Source organism: Gouania willdenowi, chromosome 10, assembly GCF_900634775.1.
Source record: "Gouania willdenowi chromosome 10, fGouWil2.1, whole genome shotgun sequence".
NCBI lineage: Eukaryota > Metazoa > Chordata > Actinopteri > Blenniiformes > Gobiesocidae > Gouania > Gouania willdenowi.
In genome coordinates, this window is record NC_041053.1 from 35,812,169 (window position 1) to 35,827,930 (window position 15,762).

General features: G+C 36.7%; 1 protein-coding gene across 7 annotated transcripts in view; it reads right to left on the reverse strand.

Moving 5' to 3' along the window:
* LOC114470578 (teneurin-3) overlaps positions 1-15,762 on the reverse strand; it is a 293,284-nt gene that overhangs the window by 163,593 nt on the left and 113,929 nt on the right. The window lies entirely within an intron of this gene.

Here is a 15,762-nt window from a genome sequence, read left to right on the forward strand (position 1 = left end):
CTGTGGCAGCACAAGCTGAAAATCTCTGCTTTCCAGCAAGTTTTCCTGAGGCCAGGCTGTGAATTCTAACCCCGGCGAGCAGTGCACAGGACAGGAATGATAAGAGGGGACAAATCACTGTTATTTTTCTGTTCTGCTCGATAACGTTAGCGTGCAGTACGAGTCGTACAAGGTGATTGTGTTGAATAAATGCATGTGCTCACTTGGCATATTTGATCATTGATATTTGGTTATACTCTCTCTCTCTTTCACACACACGCACACGCACACACACACACACACACACACACACACACACACACACACACACACACACACACACTGTGAGAAAAGCCTCCCAGCACTACTGATAGTTTAGATTTTTTTTTCCTCCACCCTCTGCTTGCTCTGCAAGAAAGACTAAGATGTAATGTGCATGCCCTCAGAGGCTTTGTGCATGCTCAATAAGCAACATGATATGGCCCACGGCTCTGCAGCGAGGTCACTGCTGGAGTCATGCAGGCTCATCATGGATGAGGTAGCAGCAACACACTGTTTCCTCACTCACGTACCACGCTTGTTTTACAGATAAGACTCGGCCACATAGCGTGAACAAACTGAGATACAACCGTAACCCATAGGCAGAGTTTGAGACCACAAGTAGCCGGGTTTCTGCTAAAGCAAATATATTTTTTGGCCTGTCATCCACACAAAAATGCAGGATAAGGTCATTAAAAACAGAGCTTTTGGAAAACTATGACCAAAGAGTGTTGGACTGATAACCGGAGTTTTAAGTTTCCAAACGTCACAGGGACTGTGCTGGAGGCTTTGGTGTGGGGTAGTGCGGGTGCTTTGGTACGTCTGCTTGTTGGTCTGTGGTTGGCGAGGTGGCCCTGCTTGGGTGGTTGATGGCGTATTCTCTCATCGGTGGAAACGGGGTCACCTCCCTGTGGACGGTGTTGTATTGTGTGGGCCTGTGCTGGTCCTGGTGCGGACGCGGTCGCTTCCTGTTACAGCGGGGTGGGCACTGCGGAGCACCAGGGATGTGCCGAGCAGCATGGCCGGAAACTAACCCCACGGCACCCCCGAACCATACCGGCCCCATTGGGCATGCCGGCACCCCCCACTCCCCAGGCACAGCGGGGCACTAGCCACACCCCCCAGCGGTCCAGGGGTCGACCCCTGCCGCATAACGGCCTCGAGTGGCCTCGTGCCGCCTGCGCCTCTCCTGTGAATTTCTGTATGGATGGGCTGGGCTCACACTAGACAGGTCTCCTACATGGACCAGGTCTCAAATATTGTTAGGCAAAGCTATAACCCTAATGCATAAATCTGCCAACAACAGAGAGTGACGTTTTGTGTGGATGGAAATTATTTTTAAAACAATGATGTGTAACTTTCTTTTAAAATGGAAATTAAATATAAAAACCATCTTGAGATTCGCGCCAACCACAATGTGTGTAACATATACAATAATGCAAAAATTATAAGTAACAAAAATTTGTGTTGACGCATCGTTTAATGTTGTAAAATCATGATAAAATGAGGCCAGCAGCGGCTTTCTGCTTCATTTTAGCCTAAAGGGCAGTATTATAAAAAAAACACTTAATGGTCTTGCTACAGTGACATACATTCATTTAGCCTCATTCAGAGGGCCTAAGTTGGAAAAAGTTCTCTTTCCTCCCTTCCTTGTTATTCCACATTTTGTAAAAAGTAAGCTACAAACGGCAGAGTTGGGTTTTTCTTGCGGAAACTCCTCCTCCTGACAATCCTGGCTCCTCCTACCCTATCAGAATGTGAACTCCTCCCTCTCGGACTACCTCACAGCTAAAACAAACACAGCGGTTTAATATAGAATAAATATTATACTTTATTGTCATATATGTAAAGCTACATTCACAAAATTTGTTCTCTGCATTTAACCCCTCCCTGAGAAGCAGTGGGCAGCCACGGTGTAGCCATTAGGGGGCAGTTAGGGTTAATATAAGGGAATGATCAACATCCAACAGTGATGGACCAGGGAGATTAGAACCAGTGATACTACGATTTCAAGCCCACTCCCTTAACAACCAGTCCCTTTATCCACAGAGAATATATTTACGTTCAGTATATAGATAATCCAAAGCGCTCACAATCAGTTCCACTTTTAGTAGCTGTTATATCGCCTTGTATCACCTTTGACATAATCTGACGTGTTTGTGACCCAATGCGACGCAGCGGTTGGACAAAACAGTGAACTATAGTCTTAAATAGACTATTCCTGTGGTCACTCGGGGTTAGGATGACATGAACAAAAGAAGAGTTACTTTTCAGAAGCTAAAACACTGGAAAACTGGTGAGTTTGGGAAAATAAACCTCAATATGTTGTTGGGGTTTTTAGAACAAATGGATATGAGAGAAAAATAGCAGAATGCTAGACCTTTAAGTGACGAAGTACAAATACTTTGTTATTGTACTTAAGTAGTTTATATATATATATATATATATATATATATATATATATATATATATATATATATATATATATATATATATATTTACAAATTGTATTTATTATGAGTGCTAAATTCTCTAGGTATTGATAGAGGGGAACAGATTTAACTTGTGTCCATGTACCAGTATTCTACAAGTTCTTAGAAAGAATAAAAGATATGGAATTTACTGGTTTAAAAACCATGTCTTATTATTGAAGAGACATTTGTTTTACTTTTTTTACGAGAGGTTTTTACATTTAGTAGCATGTAATTTTTTTCTTAACTTTTACTCAAGTAAGGGAGCAACTAATTTTTTTTTACTTTTACCAGAGTCATTTTTTTATTCAAGTATCTATACTTTTACTTGAGTGCTGAAGACTAGTACTTTTTCCACCTCTGTGCAGTGCCATACATGAACTGCTGGGTGCAGTGTTGCCTCACCATTTACAATATGAAGAAGTATTGTGCAACAGAAGAAGTGCGTCAACAAATAACAAATAAATTCATATGTATTTTGTACAGTCACGTATGGCACTTAAAATATTTGCATATTATTTACATTATAAATTGAATTGTTTTTTTTTTAATGAATTTGGAAAAACTGTAATGAAAACTTTTCACCACTGGGGGGCAATGCTCCCCCTGCCCTCGCTCTGCGTATGCCATAACCTCTGTGTCCTGAGCACGAGGGTTGAGGTCAATTATAATTGTAATTGCGTAATTGATAAATGATTGATAAATGATTGATAAATATAATTGTAATTTTGGAAATCTGTTGCTGTCGTAATTGTAATTAAATTGTAATTGAGTAATTGACTTTGTAATTGTAATTGCCATGAAATATCCATTAAACAAATTGTCAAATATAATTGTACAGTTCTATGTACAGTTCTACACATATGTATTTAAAAATATTTACAAAAAAGGCTCAGATGTCCACACCAAAAATATTGAAACCTATATTTTCATTGATTTTGAAGCCTATCAAGGTAACCAATAGATATTATAGAAATTAGATGATAAATGTTTGTTTTTGGAGTATTTGCCAGCTGATTTAGGACCTGCTATCATAAGAGATGATTAACTTTTATTAAGTAATTGTGATGAATTTTAATTGAACTTTAGTAATTGAGAAAATCTTTGTAATTGAATTGTAACTGGAAAAAAATGGTGGTCGCTGTAATCGTAATTGAAATGTAATTGGACATGGGTAATTGAATACATAATTTTAAGTGAGAAATGTATTTGACCTCAACCCTGCTGAGCTCTGCAGTGGAAAATGTAAAAAAAAAAAAAATAATAAAAAAGAACCTTAAAAACATGGCTGGGGACAATTCTAAGCAATCAAATACTGTGAATTAAGGCTAGATTTCCATGGCAATGTGAACGAGGAGCACCACTCTGCTCTGCGGTCCAACCCAGTCTAATCAAGAGGACTGTAATTTCACTGTACTTCCATCCAATCTCTGCTGGACGTGATGTCTTCTGAGTGGCTGAGTATCAGCATTTATTAGCAAATCTGACTTTTAAAGTGCACGCTGTCTACAGTCATCCTTAACTTTACCCTCCCCTCCATTTCAGAGTCGTTCTCACACATTCATACGGGTCCACGTCATTTCAGACCATAATAAAAGTAGTCAGTGAAGTCAGATCTACTGTCCTTCAAAACCTCTATAATGTCACTCTGCTTGACAATAGCAGACAGGACTGCCTGCGTTCCCGTCTTCAGTCACCTCACAAAATACCACCTTAAGCCTCATCTGTCATGTATTGGCTACAGCCTAACATTTCACTGTGTTTGGCAGACATTGATTTTTCCATTTTTTTTTTTCTTACCTCCAAGATATTGTCAAAGAAGGGCATGCAACGGACACATACCTCCATGACGGCCTCCTGCGAGGCAGCTTTAGAGGGAAATGCCGGAACACACACACATAAATGAAAACTCACAGAGAAGACGATCAAACTTGACTATCGAGTTCTAGTGGAAGTAAAAGTCGGAACTAGGTTTCCGCAGGTGTACCTGCAGAAGTATGGAACGTGATCATTAACTACATACAGAAGTAGCCTCACATATGAAAAACAAAATCTGTTGAATGAAACAAAGAAGAGGATTATTTTGAGGAACAGGTTGTAGGGCTTCTGATTTATTCTTGATCACAGAAAACCGACAGAATTTCTGCAATTACTGTACACTCCTGAAATTGAAATAGCAATATGACCCTGAATATACCCTTGACTACATGTTTTTGGGAGAATATCACACATTGTCATTTTGTTTTTCCCCCGAAAACAAGTGGTTACTGGCGGTGTAACAAAACTACGCTTCGCAAGATAAAAAATAAATAAAATAAAGTATAAAAAGGTGACCCTCTCGCTTGCTATAGCAGCTTACACAGTGAAGTGGAGATGCTAACCCGACTCATAAATCGGTTGTATGGAATCATTTTGGCTTTCCAGCAAACTAAGACCAATCAATCAAATATTATTTATAGACCACTTTTTATATATACAATATAATTAAAAGTACTTTACATCATTAAACCCTTACACACAATTAAAAAAATAGCTCAAAGAGGTCTCACAAAGACAACAACAAACAGAACATCCACCCGTACAAAGCCCGACCACCTGCACCAGGAGCAGGACACAGACCGTGGGCACAGAGCTCCCAGCACAACAAAATAGAAAAAGCCATTTACCATCACTGAGGGCCACGACACAGAGAGAACTCGATGTGTTCCCACCTCCTGGTCTTTGTCAGGACACGTGCTGCTGAATTCTGTAATAACTGTAAACTTGAAATCCTCTTTTTGGGAAGACCAGACAGCAGAGCATTACAGTAGTCGATTCGACAAGTGATAAAAGCATGCATTAGCGTCTCCGTGTTGGCCTGAGAGAGAATGGGGCGGACTCTGGATATGTTCTTCAAGTGATAAAAACCTACTTTTGTTGTATTTTTAATGTGAGGGATAAAAGTGAGCTCAGAGTCTAAAATAACGCCCAGGTTTTTAACTTGCATAGAGGGAGTCAAAGATGCGGTTCGGGCCTCAGGACCGAGAAGACCACTTGCGAACTTTGCTGGTACAATATGACTTTTACACCGCTACGAGCATCACCTACCATTTACAATGCTATCACAAAGACAAGCTAATGTTATATTTGTTATAAGCTCAGAGATTTAATTTTGGTTTGTGTATTTTGAGCTGAAAGTATAATTCTTGCTATAGACCATATATTTTGTCAAGCGCGCTGAGATGACATTGTTGTACTTTGCGCTATATAAATAGAGTTGAGTGTTTTTATTCTGTCTTTGTAAAGCGAAACACTTTCACACACACTGTAATTATTAGGGTTGGGTACCGAAACGCGGTACCAATGTGGCACCGGTAAACGATAGCAACCAGACCTCATTTCGGTGCCTCGCCTTCCCCTGGTTGTTGATTGTGACGTCAGTGCCGCTACTCATCAGATTCAGCACACCAATTGCAAATACCTGATAGCGAGAGGATAAAAGACAACATGGAGTTTACTTAAAAGCCTGACAATGCACCATGTTTGATAACCTACGTGACCCAAAGCCAAACACGTCAACAACCCCAGACAAACTGAAGTGAGTCATGCTCCCAGCGCTGCTCGTGATGTGGACATCATCACAGATGATGACACAGCAGCCTTTCCCTTTAGCAAACACTGCATATGACAACATATGAGCCATGTCTATACTTCAACTCAGTGTCCGCTGACTTTCTGTTTAACGTTAAGCTCATAACAAGTCATGTTTGTAGACAAAATGTTAAACTTAAGCTTTAACACCAGATTTAGAAGTCACAGTTTTGCATTTACACAGGAATGCAACAGATTGGTTAGCTCAGGGGTTTACTGCAACCTGTGGCTCAGGAGCCACATGTGGCTCTTTGACTCTTTTGTAATGGCTCTCTATAGCTTTAAAAATATATATTGAAATAAAGAGTTTTTTTTTTTTCTTTTTACAAAGGCTAATAATGATTGTTGACAGACAAAATCATGATAACAATATTAATCTCCAGTATTAAATAGTTTAAGACAATATTGTTTTATTTGATATTATTTAAATGTTTTTGTTTATTATTTCCATATGTTACGAACCCTTTAAAGAATACCGAGTAGGCACCGGATAAAGCGAAACCGATACCCAACCCTACTAATTATTGCAGTCAAATGTTTTTTTGCTTTTCTTTTAAATTGCTACACATATCTTCATTGGGTAATTTATTAACACGGCCCTGGTCCCCCACTGCCCTGATTCTGATTTATTTATCATATTGTCAGCTCTATATCGTATTTCGTACGGTATTTTGTACAGACACGTGAAATCTTGTGTGTGCTACACAATTGCGCGACACTGCTCAGTTTTAAATGATCTTGCGCAAGATTTGCACATGCTGTTTCGTCTGGCCCTTTCCAAGCATCTAAATGTAATACCAATAACCTGCATTTAGCATTTTTGGTTGATGATTTGGGAAGATTTACAATGTTTAGTTAGTTTTCAAGGTCCATAGTTAATATCTATTTAACAGTCACACCCATGCTAATATAGGAAACATACAGAAGTATTTTAACAGTGATAAAAAGATAAAGCTGGTGCCTTTAGACCCATATGTAGAGATATATATTTAAAGGAGCCTTCAAACCTGCCTCAAATAAAGAGCAGAATCCATTGGTGATGTGATTCAGTGTGTAAACCTTGTGAGGTTTTACAGGTACTGTGCACACAAACAGAGACTCACAGGACGCCAGACGTCAACGCATGCGAGCCCAGAGGAGCCTTGAACCTCCTTCAGCAGATTTATCCAATCCACCATCCATATGTTACAAGTGTCTTCCACTACAGCAAGTCAGACAACAACGATTTATCATCGGCTGTCCTACACAAACACGCAAACACAAACACACACCAGCGAGCGCGCACACACACACACAAGCACACATACGTACGTTTTGTAGCCTAGTTGAGCAACACTTTATATTCATTAAGTGTCAAAATGTTGTAACAAATCGCTGGCTTAAAAGAGTAACAGTACATCTTGTTAAGAAAAAAAACAAAAAAAAAACAGTTGGCACCGAGTAGAAATGATGAATGAGGCGGCCATAAAGGCAGCATCCTTTTACAATTTCATAAGAAATATAAACAGACAAAATAATGTGATAAATCCTGTTGATCTTACTGCTTTTTAAATGAGATTTGTGCAGGCTTGATTAGATAAACTCCAGAAACATAGAAATGAGTTAAAAAACACAGATTAAATGTGAAATGTTGACACTAAAGGAGTCGTCTTAGATAGCGGGAATTGTTTAAGATGGGTAAATATTGCAATTAAAACACGCGGGAGTGTGTAAACATTGGTTATGTGAGACATTCAAAAAGCAAAAGTGTAATCATAAGTAAGTGTTTTACAGGCTGTGAATGGCCGGCAATGTTACATTCAATTCAATTCAACTTTATTTATACAGCGCAAATTACAACAAAGTCATCTCAATGTGCTTAACAAAATATAAAGTTCACAGTAAAAAAGAAAGAAGGCATCAGCTTTCATCTCTCATGTCTAAAGATAATAGTGTGGTTTTAACCGATTATGGACCATTTTGACATTAGCCTTGAGATATACAACTTGATCAAAGTCCATTAAAGCTTATTCACCAACTATTGGAAATGTATCTGCAAAGTGTCCTGAAAAAATACTGTCAAACTATACACACAGCAAAGAACTGAACTGCAACCTGAAGTTTGATGTGCAACCAGATAAGAAGAGGTCCTCTCCTTAGTCACAGCAGTGACAAGAAGAAAAAGATCAAAAGAACTAAAACTAAGCACCTCGATGAGGTAAACACTAAATCAGAGACGCCCATCATGCCACGCAGTGAAGTGCTTTACGACCGGCCCGCAGGCAAGAGAAACGCAATGACAGCAGTCGATTAAAAAGTTCAAAAGTCACCAACTTGATGTGAATGTGCAGCAAAAGATAAACGTTGTTTATCACGTAGTCGTGAGACACCTAAACAGGAAGTGAACAATCACAAAAGTGGAGCCTCCCGTTTCCCCCGTCATTATTTCTCCCATTCAGAGTCGACCCAGTTCCTTATTTCTGTGCCAGATTTGATTTGTACAATTGTTTAATGAGTAAAATGTTCATAAATATGCGATATTAGCCCTTTTACAATGCATGTCTATTCTGTCAAATTGCAATATCCACTTGTCTTTTTAAATTCTGATAATAAATGATGAACAACATTGCTATTTAGTTTATTTTGTCCATTTAGTTTATTGTATTGGATTTTCCATTTTTTAATGGTGAAGAACGGGTGTCGGACTTGACAAGCCTATTGAGTGACAAAGGTGTATTATATAGAAATTCACTTTTTTTTTATAGAGATTCTGTTCAGATTTGTTTATTAATTTTCATCTTTTTTTGTATTTGTTTGTTTGAAATAAATACATAAATTCATTTCCATGTCAGAAAGTGAGATTCTGCAATTTGCATGTTTTTTTTTTTTTTTTTTTACACAATCACAGAATGTTGGAGGCTAAACACAAGCAAATTAAATAAACTGAACATCTGTCCACTTTCACATCAGTTAACTGTGTATGAATGGCAAAAACTAAATGCCATTATTAGAATAAATAAGCAACATTGTATAAGCGCATGGCGCACTATGGCAGCCTCGCTTCTGTCAGTCTGCCCCATGGCAGCTGTGGCTACAATAGTAGCTTACCACCACTAAGTGTGGAGTGAAAGAATAATGCCTTAATTCTGTAAAGCGCTTTGTGTGACGATGATAAAGCGCTATATAAAATCCAATGCATTATTATTATTATTATTATTATTATTATTATTATTATTAAGCAGAATATGGAGGTAAATCACATCATGTTTAATTTAGAGACTCTAATTTATTTGTTTGCACAGGTATTGTTCTCGTCATTATTCATACGTAGATCCTCAGATTTTCATTTTCAGCTCTTCCCAAATTCCGTTTCAAGTACCCACTTCTGTTTTACCGGCTTTCCCTGATTTAATCTGACTACGAAGAAAATAAACGCCCTCTACTCCACCACCTTCCATTGTCCTACCCTGACTCCTTCTTCCCTGTTCCCTTCCCCGTCACCAATGTGTAACACTGCCGTCTCTTTTTATATTCTCCCTTTAATAAAGTGTTTCTTACCCTTCCTTAGGGAGCGATAGAGTGGTGTCACGATACTTTGTAGCACAAGATTTTGTCAAGTTGTTTATCTTGTCGAAACATTTGCTACATATTTAGCCACCCGTTTAATATGGAGAAGTAAAGAATGGTGAAAATGCATAGTAGTTCAATGAATTCCATGGTTTACGACCTTTTTTCTGTGATCAGTTTGACTAAATGTCTGAATTTTTATGCAAACCATGGTTAAGCTGAATTAGGACCACCCCTTGCATTAGAAGTCTAATTATGTCACTAGATTGTGGAAATAATATTTTATGTAATTGTTGCATGACTGGAGAGACATGCTACGATCGTTTTAAGTTTTTTTTTTTTTTTCTATTGAGAGCACGTGTGTCAAACTCATGACCCGGGGGCCAAATCTGGCCCTTGGAGAATCCAATTCGGCCTGCAGGAGAAAGCAGAAATGACAAAGACAACCTGAATCTTTGAAACTCAACAATATTTGCAGGAGTTTACTGTTTTCCCAGTGCTTATATTGCATGATTGCAGTCATTTTTAATGTTAAACAGTTGGAGAGAAAACTAAATATTCTCACAAAATAATTTAATTTTCCTCAAATTGTTACATATTTCCTTTAAATGAATAGAAATAGGTCACAAAATCTAGGAAGTTTAAACTGAAGATCCTGTTGATACTGATGTCTATCACTTATTGCTTAGATATTGTCAGTTTCTTACATATTTAGTATTTTATTTATACATAGAAGTGCAAACTAGGGCACAATAATGTTGAAATTATTTGTTTTCCTGCATAAAATCTTCGGCCCACTTGAGATCATACTGCTCTGTATTTGGCCCCTGAACTAAAATGCTTTAGAGGTATTTTCTATCACAATAAAAGTAAAAAAGTGAGAAAACTGACAGTAGGTGTGTGACATATGGTTGTGTTTTCCTGTATCATAGCCTTGTAATGGACTGACCATCTTTCCAGGGTGTGCCCCACCTTCCGTCTTGAATAAACTGGGATAGACTCTGCTGACAATAAAAATGATAAGTGGATATAAAACATTTATCAATGTGATTGAAAAAGAAAGTACAACAAGAACCCGTTTTGCTGGCTCGGTTTGGACTCGCGACATAAATCTGCTGCGTTATTCCAAAAGGACACGATAAACATCCTGAATATTTATGAAAAGGGAAAGACATCTGCAAGGAGAACTTTATCATTCTCATACACACTGACTGCTAAATGTTTCCTACAGATGACAGCCATAGAAATATGACCCCCCCCCTCCCCCAAAAAAAAAAAAGGTCATAAGTTCAGCCTGAGCAGCAGCTAAATCACGCTCGGAATTTGTTACACGACTATTCATCGTGGCTCACTCTGCAAGAACATCATCTAAATGTTTGATGTACAAAACATATTTTACTGCCGCTAATAGCTTAAGGAGCAAAAATATCATTTAGGCCTAATGGCTGCAAATGCAATCATTGCTATTTAATGGCTTTGATGAGTAAGTGAATAGGCTAATAAAGCTAATGAGGAAACTTTTGTCTTCATAATAGACTCGAATCTGCATCAAGTGTGGAATTCTTTTTTTGTGTGTATGTTTTTTTTTTTTTTGTTTTTTTTGTTTTTTTTTTAATAGTTTTACATCAAATATGACTGTATATTCTTTACTGTTCACTGGTACTGCCATATCTCACATACTGTGCAGAAGTAATTGCAAAACAAATTCACAATCAATATGGTATTTACTGTACATAACGCTAGATATTTGAATCATGCCAATCCATTGTTCATCAAGTCAAAGTTATATTGAAATGTGCAGATTAGGTTGTTTTTCAAACGATTCAAGCTGTATTTAAGGCCAAAAATATTGTTTAATATTACCAAAATTATTACCAGAAAAGCTTGAAAATCTCTTTATTGAGAGGGAAGGAGCTTAAAAAACTGAGGAATGTAATTAATTTGAGGTCTGTCAGTGTGCTTTTGTGTTTCCGTATGGCATAAGATTGTGGAACATTGGAAATGAAAGAATGTACAAATATCAAACTATTTCTATGGAAATATAAAGGAAATGTCTTTATGTTGTATGACAATTTTGAAGGTGTATGTTTTTTTTGTGTGTATTTAATCAAAATCATATAAAGATGAGACAAAATTAGTGTATTAACAGCAGCAATGGATCGAAAACAGGATGCTGAAAATTTGATTATTTGTTACTGTAATGTAGGAAAAGGGGCGGGACTAATACACAAAGCATGTGTATGCAGTAATACCCCCGTATGTCCGATTACAACATTTTACTCAGAATTCTGTGAAAAAACAACTCTAGAGCATAACGATGGAATGAATGAGTGATAACACACATATTTAAATAATCTCTTTTTGTAAATAAGTGGAATGAAACAGTATTTAGTGCCTCCTGAACAGATTGATTTCTAAAGTTTCTTTCATTTCCTGTCACTCCCTCCTGATGTGGGACCAAGACTGATCCTTGTATTCTCAATTAATAATTTCTATCATCATTTTGTGTGATTTAGTGTCGTTTTGTGTGTTTTTGGCGTAATTTTTTGTATTTCGTTGCTGTTTTTCAGTTTTTTTTAATTTTTTATTATTCAGTATATTTCTTTCTTATTTTGTGTGTTTTTGTTTTTGTTGTTGTTTTGTGTGTTGGTATTATTTAAAATATTTTCTCTCAGTGTGTGTGTTTTTGGTGTCGTTTGGTTGTTTCTTATGTCGTTTTGTACGTTTCTTTGGAATTTTTGTGTATTCTGTTGTGATCTTGTGTGTTCTTCTCTCATTTAGTGTGTCTTTGTTGTGGTTTTGTGTGTTGCTGTTTTTTTATTTATTTTTTATTTATTTATTTATTTTTATTATTATTTTTTTTATTTATATATTTTTCTCTTATTTTGTGTGTTTTCATTATATATATATATATATATATATATATATATATATATATAAAATAACTTTTTAAAAGCACAAGGTAGATTTATCGTAAAATATGACATAATTGTTACATTTTATATGATTAGTTTAAAGTTGTTTGTTAGTCGCGAGTAAAATAGGAAGATGATAATATTCTATGAGATGTAATGGAAGGTAAACAATTGCAAAAAATAAAGTGTTTAATGTAAAAACGTAATCATTTCCAACCTTTTTAAGTTACTGCCAGCATTGCTTGATATTTTACTCTTTAATTGATTTAAGTGAAACCATGAACATTTTGTATTTAAAAAGCTCTTTTGGCACTGGTAGCCCTTTGGAATATACAGTACCTATGAAGTAGCTCACAGTTTCAGAAAGGTTGGTGAGCCCTGCATTAGACTAACATCAGAGGTGGAGTACGCTTTTGTTGACAGAGTTTGAGTATTTTGTGTGTGAGAGAAACAAGTAGGTAAATGATGTTAGCCGTGGTGAGAGGGACAGAATAACACAGAGCAGGTAGCAGGGGTGCATCCATTATGCCTCTCTGGGCACATTTCAACCATTTAGCCTCTTCACGTGAATCCACAGGGTTCTGGATGTATGCAGTTTGAGTTGCTGTAACTTGTAAACTATGCAATTTGCCTTTTTTTTCCCTGCAACAACAAGCGTCAATTAGCATCTCGCTCACGATTCAGGTTATGCACTGCCCGACAACATGACTAGAATCTGTCATGACTCAACTGAAATGGAGGAAGTGTTCAACAGAGACGGGGGGGGGGGGGGGCTCGATTATGTCTCAAAGCAGACTTTCACATCAAAACTGACTATCAGATATTGTGGCTCATAGCTATGCACTGAAATTGTATTCCTCGCTGACAAAGGTGCAACGCGAAGGGACGGGAAATAAGAGATTTTCTTTCTTTTTTTTTTTTTTTTTTTTGCAGTAAGGATTCTTTTTTAATTACGAGGCGCTTGAGTGAAGCAAAGCCCTCTTTTTTTCAGACAGTTTTCACAGCACTGACATGAATTAATTATCCTTGAACCGCACTGTTTTGTCACACTAACACAAAGAAAAAATGAAATTGACAGAATTTGTGGAGTCTCCAGGCACAGCTGCTACAAGAGGGCGTGACCTTAAAGTTTGAAACCATTTTAATTAAAGAAATTTTTAGTGTTTGTGCTACTTTAAACATTATCCTGTACTGGGTTCATTGTTGAGTGAGTTCACATTATTATTATTATTATTATTATTATTATTATTATTATTATTATTATTATTATTATTATTATTATTATTATTATTATTATTATTATTATTTCTGTTTATTCATCTATTTGTAAATCAAGCTGAACATGCAATGATGCTGGACATAGTCTCACGTGCATGTTTTGGGACATTCTCATGCAATTACAAGCACATTTCCACTTTAAACAGGAAGGAAAAGAGACAAAAATGTTAATTCTCTATTTTGTCTTGTTTTTAATGCTGACTTATCATGTACTGGGTTGAACGAGTTCCTGGTAAATATCACATCTGAGGATACCGAGAGGCGGAAAAACACTAAACAGGATGGCAGTATCCAACAGAGGCACATCAGCGGTAATAATTATCATGAAATCATAATAATGTGTTATAATGAGTTATGTTATAACTGAATCATAACATAATATATCCGCTAGAGTGGACATGGGCTCGTCTGTGAATGGTCACATTTACAGACCTTGGAGTCGCTGTTAGCTTACCAATAAACGGGAAGAGATTCGTCACCTTTATAATAAGTGCTGACTAGGCAACTGGGAGTGAGGCCCAAGGCCAAGGCAGGCTGACTTGATAATAATGTATCATGTTTTTCTGCAGTCAGTGCCTTCTCCTCATCCTTCTCTCTCTGCTCTGTTTCAGGTGTCGTGAAGCTGATGATGGCAGTTCCTGATCTGTGGTTCACGGCTCAACTAGTCTGAGACACTCTGATGTTCTATCTCTTTATCCTGTTCTGTTGGTCCTTCTGTCCACTAACCCCAACCAGTCGACGCAGATGGCTGCCACCTCTGAACCTGGTTCTAACGGAGATTTCTTCCTGTTAAAAGGGAGTTGTTTCTTCCCACTGTCGCTTAATGCTTGTTCATGTGTTTCTTGTTGGGTTTTTTCTTTCTTATTATGAATTCCAAATTTCGAGATGACTTTGTTTTAATTTGCACTAAACAAATAAAATTGAATTTAATTAATATTTCTATTTAGTATTAGTATTTGCTGAATGCTAAATATAGGCTCACATGCATGCGATGGGACGCATTTACTCACAATTTTTCTGCTGTAAATAGGGGAGAAAATAGACAAAATTATCAATTCTGGGGCAAAATATCACGTAATATGAGAGACTTTACCTCCTAAAATGTCCTTATCATCTTTAGAAAACGGACAAAACGCACACAATCTTGCATTCAATGCAAATACATTAGACGAATATGAAATGAAAAAAAAATAAATAAATAACTCTATTATCCGTATTAACCCTCTTAGTGACCAAAAGTGACATTTTGGGTGTTTTTATGTGTTTGCTTCTCAATATTCTGGTAATTTTTAAGGTCAGTTGTGTCAAATTTTGCCACTATTGTTTTTTTTTTTTTTTTTTTTTTTTTTTTTTTTGCTTAATTCCAAAGTCCTGTGTATTAGAAGTGTATAGAAAATGAGATATACATCATACTGACACTGAGTAACCTCTTGACCATTTTTGTCCCATTGATTCCCATTGTAATCATGATTAAATTTCCCCTCGGGGATTAATAAAGTATAATCAATCAATGACATATCTTAATGCTTTTTTCAATTAATACGTAATAGATCAAAGTGTCTTCCTTCAAAATAAAGGGAAAATAGGTTTTAGGTGTAATGACCCCCTATCAACCAGAGTCTGTTACATAACGTAGATGTACAACTTTAAAACTGTCCTTGTGCCAAAAATAATAATAATGCATTCAATTAAATTCTATTAAATAATGAAAAAAATTTGAGGTTTTCCATGATAAAAAAGTCCAAACAAACATAAAAAGGGTTTGAAAATTATTAAATTATGAAGTTGTTGAAAATATGTGAGTAAAAAATGATAATTAATGGATTACATTTGTATTGCACTTTTATGAGACAAACCAATTGTGTACACAAGGTGTACACGTGTATGTACATTTAAAGGGGTGC